At 37.0% G+C, this 12,770-nt stretch overlaps 1 long non-coding RNA gene across 1 annotated transcript; it reads left to right on the forward strand.

Annotated features, from left to right (window-relative positions):
- Window positions 1–494: 494 nt before the first annotated feature.
- Window positions 495–2,130, forward strand: LOC139897130 (uncharacterized). The gene is made up of 3 exons (XR_011776447.1): window positions 495–816; window positions 1,692–1,743; window positions 1,897–2,130. It is a non-coding gene; the product is annotated as an uncharacterized lncRNA (long non-coding RNA).
- The last annotated feature ends 10,640 nt before the right edge of the window (window positions 2,131–12,770 follow it).

The following is a 12,770-nucleotide window of genomic DNA, read 5'->3' on the forward strand; positions in this document are numbered from 1 at the left end:
GCGAGTTAAAAAAAAAGTCTTGATCTATTTTGTAAAAAAGAATTTTTTTCGACATCTAACATTGAAGGGTTGTTCCTTTTGTGAAAGTTGCTTCTTTTAGCGTTCGGGTTTTATTTAAAAAAAAAAAAAGTTAGTAAAGTGGGAGTTCGATTTCTATTTTAATAAAAGTTAGGGGGTTAAGTTTGTGAAAATTGAATATTAGTAAAAAAAAAAGTTAGTAAAGTGGGGGTTCGATTTGTGTTTTAATAAAAGTTAGGGGTTAAGTTTGTAAAATTTGGGAAAAATATACGTATAAAGTGGGGATGCGATTTGTATTTTAATAAGGTTATAAAGTGGGGGTGCGATTTGTATTTTAATAAAAGTCGGGGGTTAAGTTTGCGAAAAATGAAAAAAGAAGTAGTACTATTCATTTGACGTTTGACTTTTAGATATAGGTATATAATTAAACCCGTTTCATTCTCCTTCTTCAATTGAATAGAAATTCACCTGTTGCAACCAATTACATTCAAAATTAGGGTTGATAAAATAACAATTCAGTAAAACCGCATCCTCCTCTATCTAATGATTCACGTCTAATACATTCTACAATCTCATCTCCTTTGATCCATATTCCATCGATTTGCCAAACGATCTTGGCAACACAATTTTTGGAAGATCTTCGATTGTTGGAAGATTATTGTTCATGATTTTGGATTCACCCAACACACACATTTATTCAGTAGCAAAGATCGTATAAGGATTTCGAATCAAAAAGGCACAATTGAAACTGATTTGAAAACGATTGTTGGAAGATATGTAATCGTGAATCATGATTTGGTATTTTTCTACTTTTTTAAACTATCAAACGATCAATCGCGTGTAAAATTAAAGTGTTGGTTTCTTTGTTGGTATTGATCTTGTACTTTTGCTATTTGTTTTGCTTTGATATGATTTTGATTCTTTGATTTTGTTTATTGATTGTATTTGATTTTGGTTTTGATTGTCTCTGGATTTTTGATTCTTTTATTATGGTTTCTTATTCTCAACTCATTTAATTAGTTTGAACTAGACACAGAATTGGCACCATCATTGATTGAGAATATGTTAACTACTGGAATTCTTTGTACATGATTATACACACATGGAAAAGTTAGGAGGTTTAATGAACTTATAACTTTAGAAAACATTTAGAGCCTAAAACATTTAAGGATGACAAATTGTATGTTTCAATAGGCTATAAACCTTTGACCCATTCTGTGTGTTTCCCGCGACCCATATACTAACATCACTATTTTACAACTGAGTATTTATCATTGTCTATTAAACTATAGTGTAACCCACGAGATCTTACACAAACAATTGATTCATATAAGCTGTGAAAATGCCAAAAGGGGCCACCATTGCTTCTGCTGCAGTTAATGGTGTTATGCACCCACTAGAAGTCGGGTTGGGTTGGGTTGGGTTGTGTAAGTGACTGCTCATTGTTTCGCTATTGGGTTATGACCCTCGAGTGTATTACCGTTGTCGAGGTTCTTTTGAGCCGATGGGTGCTAGATTGGTGATGGCACCAGGGGATAATGCTATCGAATTATGTACATTCAATATCGACCTTTGATTTTGATTTATTATATAGATTATATAGATTCTTAGTTTCAACTTTTTCGTACTTTTACCTATGTTGGCGTGTTTCAACTTCAATTTCACATTTGTAGTGATGAAGCCGTCGAGTGTGCAACGGTATAAGCACTTTATGAAGGCTTGCTGGTACACTTTATGAAGCACTTTATGAGTGTGCAACCTTTTATACTTTGTATTCTATTTTCTTATTTTAGGCTTCAAGATTGTCAAATATCTATTTTTGCTTAAAGTATGTTGCTTCACTTTCGGTTTACATGATTTATTACAATTATAATATAGGTATATCTTTTGGAGCAGAGACGTACTTCTGAATGTAGGCAACTGCGGCTATCAGTGTTGGGCAGAGACTTGAGAATGTAGGCATGCTTATTGCGGTAGGTATCATTGTCTTTGCAGTTTATGAAACCGAATATATTACTTTTACATAAGCAGTAGTAATGTAAGTTTTAAAGATTATATATATATACAATAATATGCACAATCTACATTTCTACTTATTAAATATTAATCAACTTCAATGAGAAATATGTCTAAATGTAATATTTCTCCATGTTCTGATGTTTTCATTGTTGTTTATATATCGTTGTTGTTTAAGATGTTTCCAACTGTTATGATTCTTAATGCAATCAATGTTATTTTGCTTTGATGGTTGAAATGCTTAAACACATTTTCTTTACTTAATATTTTGCCTTTTGGGTTGTATTTGTAGTCTTAAATAAAGGTGATAATTTTGACCCATTTACGTATTTGTAGTCTTGACACAAGATGACAATTTTGACCCGGGTTACTTTCGAGTGGGCGAATTGTGTTAATGTCGAGTGGGCTAATTTTGAACCCTGATTGAAGAAGTTGTAGTCATTTGAAGTGGAAGCTTCAATATAAATTCAGGCCTTTTATATGGAAACAGGGTAATAGCATGCGTTGTTGTGGGTATTTATAGTATTAGGTTTTAACCGAGTGAGTCACGTGTATCTAGAAAGAATAATTACATTACATATGCTTCTAAAGAATACAGCCAATGTATCCAGTATCCTACCTATTCTACTAAACATTACACGAACAAGAAAATAAATGATATTGAGCGTGTTATCTTTTGCAGTTCTACATGTTATGTTTTCATTGTTTCTTTTGTTTCATACAATGACATAAATTTGGATGTTGAGTCTCTAATCTACTTTACTGCATTTTTTAGTTGTGGAAAACATGACCCCACTAATGTGAGTTTTTTTTTTTTTTTTTTTTTTTTTGTAGTCCTAACTTGACTAATTTATAGAGTTTTATCCTAAATGATTACAAGAACGTCGAATGTATTTCTTACATATATGTTGCAATGTGGCGCAGGTGGTACCATGATAATTTGTTATTAATGGACGACGTTAATGCTTCACTTTTTCAAATTAGTTTTTATCAGTAAGACAGTGTGAGTAATTCTAGGCATTATCTAACTTCCTAGGAAGTTGTATTTTGAAATAAGATTGTGTATGGTTTTTAGGTTGATGACATAAAACTTACTACCTCGCAATTCTATAGGTGATAAATGGTATGCCCGATTGAAGGCATTTTAAAGTGTATTTCAATAAAATGCTCTTCATGTTTTGCTTGTCCTGACCTAAGTTTTGGTTATGAAATTTATGTTGTAAATTTCTGGAAGCTAACATACATTTTATTATGTCAACCTTAGGTAAGATGCTTATCATTGATGCAGTGTACTTTCAATGTTTACTACCAAAACTATTAATACCTAATGTATGTTTACTGTCATTTCGACTTTAGCTATTAACGAGTATAGGTATGACAAAAGAGGTTATCTTATGGATATTTATTGCTTTATGTATTAATTCTCACTTATGTACATGTGTGCATGATAAAGACGTTAATAATCTGTGTAGCACACCCATTAATTCGACCGCGCGATGCTGCGGTGTGCTTGTGTTTGGTTGTTTCAATACTTATGTTATAAATAATGAAAGGTGTCGTCATTGTAATTGTATCATAAGTTAATCAGTATCAATTTGTAACGTGTTCGAATACTACTATTTTGAGACGACGTGCAACGCACAGGCTCTTAAATCTTTAGTATAGGTGAATAATTTGGTTACAATAAACATTATAAGTACTATAATGCTGCTAATAATTTGGTTGCAATAAACATTATAACATTTAGAGGTAGTTACGAGTTTGTACTTTTATCATACCGTTAATTGATATAACAATTTAAGTCTTCGGTTGCTTTTTAAACCTTCGTGCAACGCACGAGCTCTTAAGTATAACAATATACTTAAGCAGTTTACCCACAACAATACTTGTGATATTGTCTTTATCAAACTACAACCATGTTTAAAATTTCATAATAGTACTAATGAATACATTGCAAGCATTTCTTGATTGGCATACATATGATCTTTGATGACAACCATAACATTTTCAATAGTTATGATTTATATACTTTTAATACTGTCATTATCATTCTGTAACATTTTATAACCTTTGACATTTTAGATTAATTTAACTGAGGAGTACCCGTGTAACGCACGGGCTCTTAAATCTATATATATATATATATATATATATATATATATACCTACCTAATATATAAGAAGACATCCTAATTACTGTAGCCGATCCCTTTAACAACACGCGTCAGCCTCCTTTGATTTTCTTTGATTTTTTCTTCATCTCATAGGCTGAACAGGCATTTGGATCGGGTCACACACTTGGATCGGGTCACACATTTAGTTTTCTCTTATTACCAGTACTCTCCGCATCACTTTTTTTGTATTAATAAGATAAGATAGACAAACACGTGCACTTTCTGTGTTATGCCACGGTTCTCACTCTATTGGGTATTTTCTTACTATTAAAATTCTTTCATGTAAATCTGCTTTATTTGAGCTTCTTATGCAAGTATCCATCATCAACACATGTGCTTTATCAGTTGATGACCATCCTCTCCTTCCTGACTGCCATCACATGCTTTCATTGTCCACTCTGGCAACTTTAGCGATCGACACCTGCTGCCTATACTATCCTATAGATACCCTTCAGGAAGATGACATGTGTTGTTTCCCAATCGATTGAACACTACACCTCCAGTTTTAACAACAAATTCGTATTCTTCATCATAAGCTGTTAACTAACTATTAGGGTTTTGTTTATTGTTGAATTGACTGTTGATTTTACATATCTCTGTCTGATTTACAATTGGTTGCAGGTTGTTTATTAGTATTACGTATTATTATTGATTTTGAGGTTCTTGACTCAGCTCTAACACCTTGATTATTTGTGCTGTTGGCGTCATAGCAGTCGATTGGTGATAAAACTAAAGGTGGAATTAGGTATTATTTATTTATTTGCTTCCTGTATTTTGATTAGGTGATTTCCCGTATTTTATTAGAGCTTAGTTATGGTGTAGGTTCTCATAAATTGATTGACTTACGGTTTTGATATTGATCGGATTCTACAATTTTTGTGTCCTTGATTCACTTAAATTTGAGAATATTTGTGTTTACTTGGATTGACTTCTCAGAGGGGTTCTCACGGTGTGTTAGGAAGAGGGGATCGCCTGGACGTTGGGAGATATAAATTTGAGAGAAAAACAACTCTATTACTCACAAGAATAGATTTACATAGTATTACAAAACTCTTACAAAAAAAACTCTCAAGCTCACACACTCTCTCTAGGTTGTGATTACACTTCTCTGAATGATTTGGGATGATTTACAATTGAGGTTTGCACCTCTATTTATAGTAAAAATTCTATGGCGGTGGAAGGGTGTGAACGGAGATGGTGGGCGGCCGTCATCGTGTTCATCTTTGCTTCTTCTACATGGTGTTCAAAGAAGGCTACTTTGAACATCTAGAAGGTGAGCTTCTAGATTGTAGGCTGGAAACTTTCAATTCTCCCCCTCCAGCCGAATCCACGAACATTCCAGTTATGTCTCTGCATAACTCCAACTTCTCTCGAGTCACCACCTTTGTTAACATATCCGCAGGATTCTCCTTTGTATGGATCTTCACTAGTCTCAACAGTTGTCGATTAATTACCTCGCGTATCCAATGATAGCGAATATCAATATGTTTTGTACGGGAATGGTACATGGAGTTCTTGCTCAAATCTAGAGCACTCTGACTGTCACAATGTACCTTGTACTCCTTTTGCTTGATTCCAAATTCTTGGAGATAACGCTTTAACCACAACATTTCTTTTCCAGCTTCTGCGGCAGCAATATACTCTGCTTCAGTTGTGGATAATGCAACACACCTCTGTAGTCTTGACTGCCATGAAACAGCTCCCCCTGCAAAAGTGTAAATGAATCCTGAAGTAGATTTCCTACTATCAGGATCTCCGGCCATATCCGCATCTGTATAGCCTTCCAAGATTGGATCAGCTCCCCCGTAACAAAGACATAGATTCTTTGTACCTTTAAGATATCTGAGAATCCATTTTACTGCATCCCAATGCTCTTTCCCGGGGTTCGAGAGAAAACGACTCACCGTTCCCACTGCATGAGCAATATCGGGCCTTGTACACACCATCGCATACATCAAACTTCCAACTGCTGAGGAATATGGTACTGACGACATCTCCCCGATCTCTTCCTTGGATGAGGGACAAGAACTCTTGCTTAACTTGAAATGGTTAGCTAATGGAATGCTAACAGGTTTGGCATTGTTCATATTGAAACGTGAAAGCACTCGTTCAATATACTTCTCCTGAGATAGCCATAACCTTTTATTCTTCCTATCTCGGGTTATCTGCATTCCCAAAATCTGTTGAGCCTGTCCTAAGTCTTTCATGTCAAAAGACTTAGAGAGTTCCTTCTTCAGCTGGTTGATCTTCGTTACGTCTTTCCCTACGATCAAAATATCATCTACATAAAGTAGAAGAGCAACGAAATCTCCTTCAGAAAACTTCTGAATGTAGACACACTCATCTGCTGCAGTTTTCTTGTACCCGTGACTCACCATGCACGAGTCAAACTTCTTGTACCACTGCCTAGGTGCCTGCTTCCAACCGTACAAACTTTTCTTCAGCTTGCATACGAGGTTATCTCCTGAAACCTCAAAACCTTCTGGCTGCTCCATGTAAATTTCTTCATGTAAATCTCCATGAAGAAAAGCTGTCTTTACATCCATCTGTTCAAGCTCCAAGTTCATACTTGCGACCAATCCAAGTATGACTCTAATTGAAGTCATCTTGACTACTGGTGAAAATATCTCGTCAAAATCAATCCCTTTCTTCTGTTGGAATCCTTTGACTACAAGTCGTGCTTTGTATTTCACCACTTTTCCACTACCATCCATTTTCAGCTTGAACACCCATTTATTTTTCAGTGCCTTCTTCCCGCGTGGAAGTTCTACAATCTCATAAGTTTGATTTTTCTGCAGAGAATCCATCTCATCCTGCATTGCGAGCAACCATTTTTCTTTATCCTTATGAGTTACTGCTTCATGAAAACTCTCCGGTTCTCCATCTTCAGTAAGTAGAAGGTACTCGGATTCTGGATATCTACTTGATGGAATCCGACCTCGTTCAGATCTACGAACTTCTGGAACATTCTGAGGAGATCCACCATCATCTTGACCTTGTGATGGTGCTGGAACGTCTGGCAGATGGGGTTGTGGCTCCCCCTGCTCAGCACCGTCATTTTCCTCATTATCTTCTACTTCTGGCATTTCTTCTTGCACTGAAAATTCATTTCTCATGAATGATTCCGTTGTTGCCTCTGGCACCTGAGCAGCAACATTTGACTTCTGAGATATTGTGGGCTTTTCAATATCTTCTATTGTCTGGCTTTCATGGAACACCACGTCCCTACTTCTGATCACCTTTTTCTCCTTTGGATCCCATAATCTGTATCCAAATTCTTCATCTCCATAGCCTATGAATATGCATGGAGTGGTCCTTGCATCCAGCTTCTGCCTGAGCTCCTTGGATACATGTGCGTACGCCAAACATCCAAATACTCTTAAGTGAGAGTATGATGGATCCTTTCCAGACCAAAGTTTCTCCGGAACTTCAAAATTCAGTGGTACTGATGGAGATCGGTTGATCAAATAACAAGCGGCTCTGACTGCTTCTCCCCAGAATGGCTTTGGCAGCTTAGCCATACTGAGCATGCTCCGAACACGTTCCATGATATTTCGGTTCATTCTTTCTGCTATACCATTATGTTGAGGGGTACGTGGGACCGTCTTCTCATGTCGGATGCCATATGATCTGCAATAGGCATCGAACTGTCTGGAAGAGTATTTACCGCCGTTGTCGGATCGAAGACACTTTAACTTCTTTCCTGTCTCACGTTCTACCATGACATGGAACTGTTTGAAGTAATCGAACACCTGGTCCTTCGTCCGTAAGAAATATACCCACACCTTTCGAGAAGTATCATCGATAAACGTCAGAAAGTATCGATTGCCGCCAATTGATTCAACCTCCAAGGGACCGCAAACATCAGAGTGTACCAGACTGAGTAACTCTGATTTTTTCGTTGAAGAGGAATTAAACGAGATTCTATGCTGCTTACCAAACAGACAATGATTGCAAGGATCTAGCGCAGCATCCTTGTCTACATTGATAAGCTTCTTCTTTATTAGGGTAGACAACCCTTTCTCACTCATGTGACCGAGTCTCTGGTGTCATAAATTTTGTGAAGCCTCCTTTTCTGCAACATTAATACTGTCTGTGCAGATCTTCACATGAGTCTTGTACAGTGTGCCACAAATGTGTCCTCGAGCGACTATCATAGCGCCTCTTGACAATTTCCATGTGCCTTTACTGAAATGACTATCATAGCCCTGTTTGTCGAGAGCTATCCCAGAAAGTAAATTCAGCCGAAGATCTGGCACATGGCGGACATCCTTCAGAGTGATTGTGCTCCCAGAACTTGTCTTTATCCTGACATCACCAATTCCGACAATCTCAGCGGAACTGGAATTTCCCATCTTCACAGCTCCAAAGTCTCCAGCTTTGTATGTTGTGAAGTATTCCTTGTATGGAGTCACGTGGTAGGAAGCTGCAGTATCTACCACCCATTCTGTGTCTTCTCGTGAGACGTGAAGGCATGTCTCATCATGGGTTGAACAATAAGCTACATCACCTGTGATAGCAACTAATGTTTCTCCACCCTTATTCTTCGGCTGTGAACTGCTTTGACCTTGTTCCTCTTTTAATCTATAGCAGTTCTTCTTCATATGTCCCTCTAATCCACAATGATGACATTTATATGTTGGTTTTCTGCCATCAGCTGACCTGCCCCTGCTCTTACTTCTGCCTCTCCATTTATTTTTGCTACTCATTCGCTGTCTCCCCCGATTCTCTGTGACAAAGGCATGGGTCTGATCTGTGCCCATGTCTTTTCTCCTTGCCTCTTCACTGAATAGGGCATCCTTGACCATTGACATGGTAAGTTTGCCATTCGGGGCTGAGTTGCTGAGTGTTACTACCAGCGTTTCCCAACTATCGGGAAGGGAACTAAGTAGCAGTAGCGCCTGAACTTCATCGCCAAGCGGCATCTCTACAGATGATAACTGGTTGACCAAGCTCTGGAACTCACTGGTATGCTCGGCAACTGAAGTTCCACTTTTGAGCTTCATGTTGACTAAACGCCTCATCAGCAGGGCTTTATTCCGAGCAGTCTTGGCCTGGTACATGTCCTCCAACTTTTTCCAGAGGACATATGCGTCTGTCTCGTGTGCAACATGGTGGAAGACACTATGATCAATCCATTGACGGATCTGACCAATAGTTTTTCGGTTTGATTTCTTCCACTCTTTCTCTTTGGTAGAATCAGGGTTTATACCCTTCAATTCAATAGGATCGAACAAATCCTTACAGCTGAGGAGATCTTCCATTCGAGGTTTCCACAGCGTGTAGTTTGTGGCTGTGAGCATAATCATAGCTCCGAAAGATGATGTTGACTCTTCTGTGGACAATTATCACCTTACAAATAATTTTTCAACACAAACGGGGTTGAATTGTAGAAAACAGAGATCACCGTTACGTCCGGAACGGTTGAAAATGGTGGAATAGACACTTCACGGCTTAAATTCCACTTACGGGGCAAAATTATAATTTTTATAAACTTCAGGGACCAAGAATGAAATTCTGAAAATTTCAGGGACCAAATTGTAAAATTTCAGAATTGCTTTAGTACCGCTACAGTGACTTGCTACAGTGCCGCCAGCTGCTACAGTGAATTGCTACAGTGATCGTCTTCTCCGGCAAAAATTCCGGCACCGGTCGTTAGGTATTTGTATTGATGACAGAATCGAGTTCTCTTAACAGCACCTTTCATAGGATCACCAGAGTATCCACATCTTACTAGACACCTTCGGACCTTAGTTCTATTCAGTGTGACTGGCATAGAATCATTATCTGGAAAACCTAAGTCTTCACGAACTGTCTGTGCCGAGATCTTTACAATTGTACCACCAACGCTGCTTCGTATCACCTTTCTTCCTTGTTCAGTGACAATAGAAGCATTGTTCCAGAATTCTCTTTGGTGTGAGTAGTATGCCTTGCATTCTAGAGTTATTGCAGTATGAATCCTGGACCTTTTCAAGAATTTGATAATATCAACGAAGCCTTCCTTTGCTTCAGGTCCTTCCTCGTTTAGACATGCCTCTAGATTGGCATTTTCGCTTGCCGTCAGGCCTGGAAGATTCTTGGACATAATCACCTCTTCCTCATGTACGTCTTCGTTCACTGGACTACCTAGTTGAGCCATTTATTCTGCCATACAAACATATATACAATAATCGAAAAGCGTTAAATCGAAAACCATAAAAAATACAGGAAACAACAGTCGGTCGACATACTATGTAATTCGGTCGATTTTCAAGGACAGTCGACCGACATTTATACAAATCGATCGACTTATAAAGCCGCCCGACATACGGTAAGTCGGTCGACTTAGGAGGTCAATCGGTCGACTGAACGACGAAACAAAACACAGATCGGAACACAAATTCGTCGATTTAATGTGGTTTTGTCTCAATCAATGACTAATACAAGTACAGAGGAGGCCGATTTACATTATCTAACCAACAATTAACATTAACAAGTCCTAAACAACACAAAACGAATCAAAAAAGAAAAATAAGCAAGAAACCTCAATAACTTTCGATTTTGAAGGAGTTACCTCGATTGGATTACGGCGCTGGAATCACGAAACAAAGTTGTATAAGAAAAACACGATCAAAAACTCCTCCTTACAAAGTTCGAATTTTTTGGTAAATCAACACAATCGCACGAAATAAAGAACATCGGCCGTCTGAGGGCCTTTTATACCCAGCTCGACAATCGGTCGACTAAGTGATTATGTCGGCCGACATATGTGACAATCGGTCGATACACGTGACAAACGACCGACATATGTAACAAACGTCCGACATATGTAACAAGCCAGTAAGTCGGTCGATTTTTGTTCAATGTCGACCGACTTATAGTACAAATCGGTCGACTGTCTCCTCCTAATTAAAAAATTATTTTTCGATACATAAACCCCGATAATTCCCTCTATTCACATCCACTGGCTGATTTTACACGCAAAATATTTTCGTTTTGAAGACTTTAACAAGTTTATGATTTGAGATGTGTAGTTCGTTTCTTTTTGACGTCGAGACACTATTTGTAACTTCAAGGAAATATACACATATTCACATAAGCAAACAAATAAAATGTTTTTGTATTTTTCAAAATAAATATCAACACACTGAAAAATCTTTTTGTAGTTTTTAGGATTTTAAAACATTTCACAATAACAATGCAAATGAAGTACAATTCATGTCAGAAAGTCAATGATCAAGGTTAAGAAAGATCCAAGATTGTATGGCATAAAACATGTTATTTACAGGAAGCAGTTTCTGTAAGTCATAAACCTAAGGAAGCTAAATTATCAAAATGTATACATGTTCAATTAACATTCAGACAACAGTATGTACACAAAATTTCACAAGTAAAAGCAAACAATAACAGAGAAAAGATTTTAACATGGTTTCTAGATCCATTAAACTTTTACAGACTTTCCTCTTAGACATTTTGATGATCAAGTTAATTAATTACATTAACATATTGCTATGTTAGATTCAATCATTGACTTAGACATCATTTGAGATCGCACGATTTATTAGGTAGTCAATTGAGCACAAGTCTATTGACGCTTTCCGTTACCACAAGCACATACGATAGGTCTAATTGAACAGGAAGATTCTCATAGTAATTTTGGAATATCCCTGTCAGCCATTACTTCTATCGTAACGTATACTTTTCAATTCATATGATTCTGATGGATCTCATAGTATATTCAATATTCTATCAATCGTGCAATCACCCAACTGCTATCAATCTCATTCCTTCTTTATTATTAAATTCATTGGAGGAAACGGAATGAAAGACGTAGCTTTCTTAATAAGTGAGTATTCAGAATATCTCTCTGAAAACATCTTTCGCTGTCTAGGCCTTAATGGGTACAGTCCCATATCACAGACAATGACAATAAGTCCAATAGAATGGTTTTGTTGAAGTATGAATGATTTAAGTTCTTCTTGGTAATCTTCACACTCATTTGTATTCTTGCAAAGACTTCTCTTCTCGATTTCATCATTATCTTGACCTTGATATTTTCGTCTTCCATGATTTCACTTTTGTTTTCATGATATAATAACTTGATATGCAATGTGCCATTTTTTTATTTTTTATTTTTTTAAACAACACATTGCAGTCTTGACTTTGATTTAGTTCTCGAATTGACTTCCTTGCGATGAATATCTCTTTTCTTCATTTGTGTATCAATTAACTTAAATCATTCATTCATGGACTGTCTGTAATATAGAACCACACTTTTCAACCCGTTCACAGGAAAGACACTCTTATTGAGATAAACTTACTATTTTGGAGTTTAGGTACGATTCAAGAATTAAAGTTTGATAGAAGTCGGTATGCATAGTCAATTAGAACATTTTCAACGCTTATTGATCGCTTGAATATCCCAATTAGTCGTGAGACTCAATGGTGCAGCAATTTGGAATTTGCTTGGGGATATTCTACATCATGTGTTTCTAGATTATACGTCATGATAGGGGATACCCTCACCTTTTGTTGATTTCCTCAACAATTTTCTTTAAAGTATGCACCTGTGGTAATTAAGTGA

Source organism: Rutidosis leptorrhynchoides, chromosome 3, assembly GCF_046630445.1.
Source record: "Rutidosis leptorrhynchoides isolate AG116_Rl617_1_P2 chromosome 3, CSIRO_AGI_Rlap_v1, whole genome shotgun sequence".
NCBI lineage: Eukaryota > Viridiplantae > Streptophyta > Magnoliopsida > Asterales > Asteraceae > Rutidosis > Rutidosis leptorrhynchoides.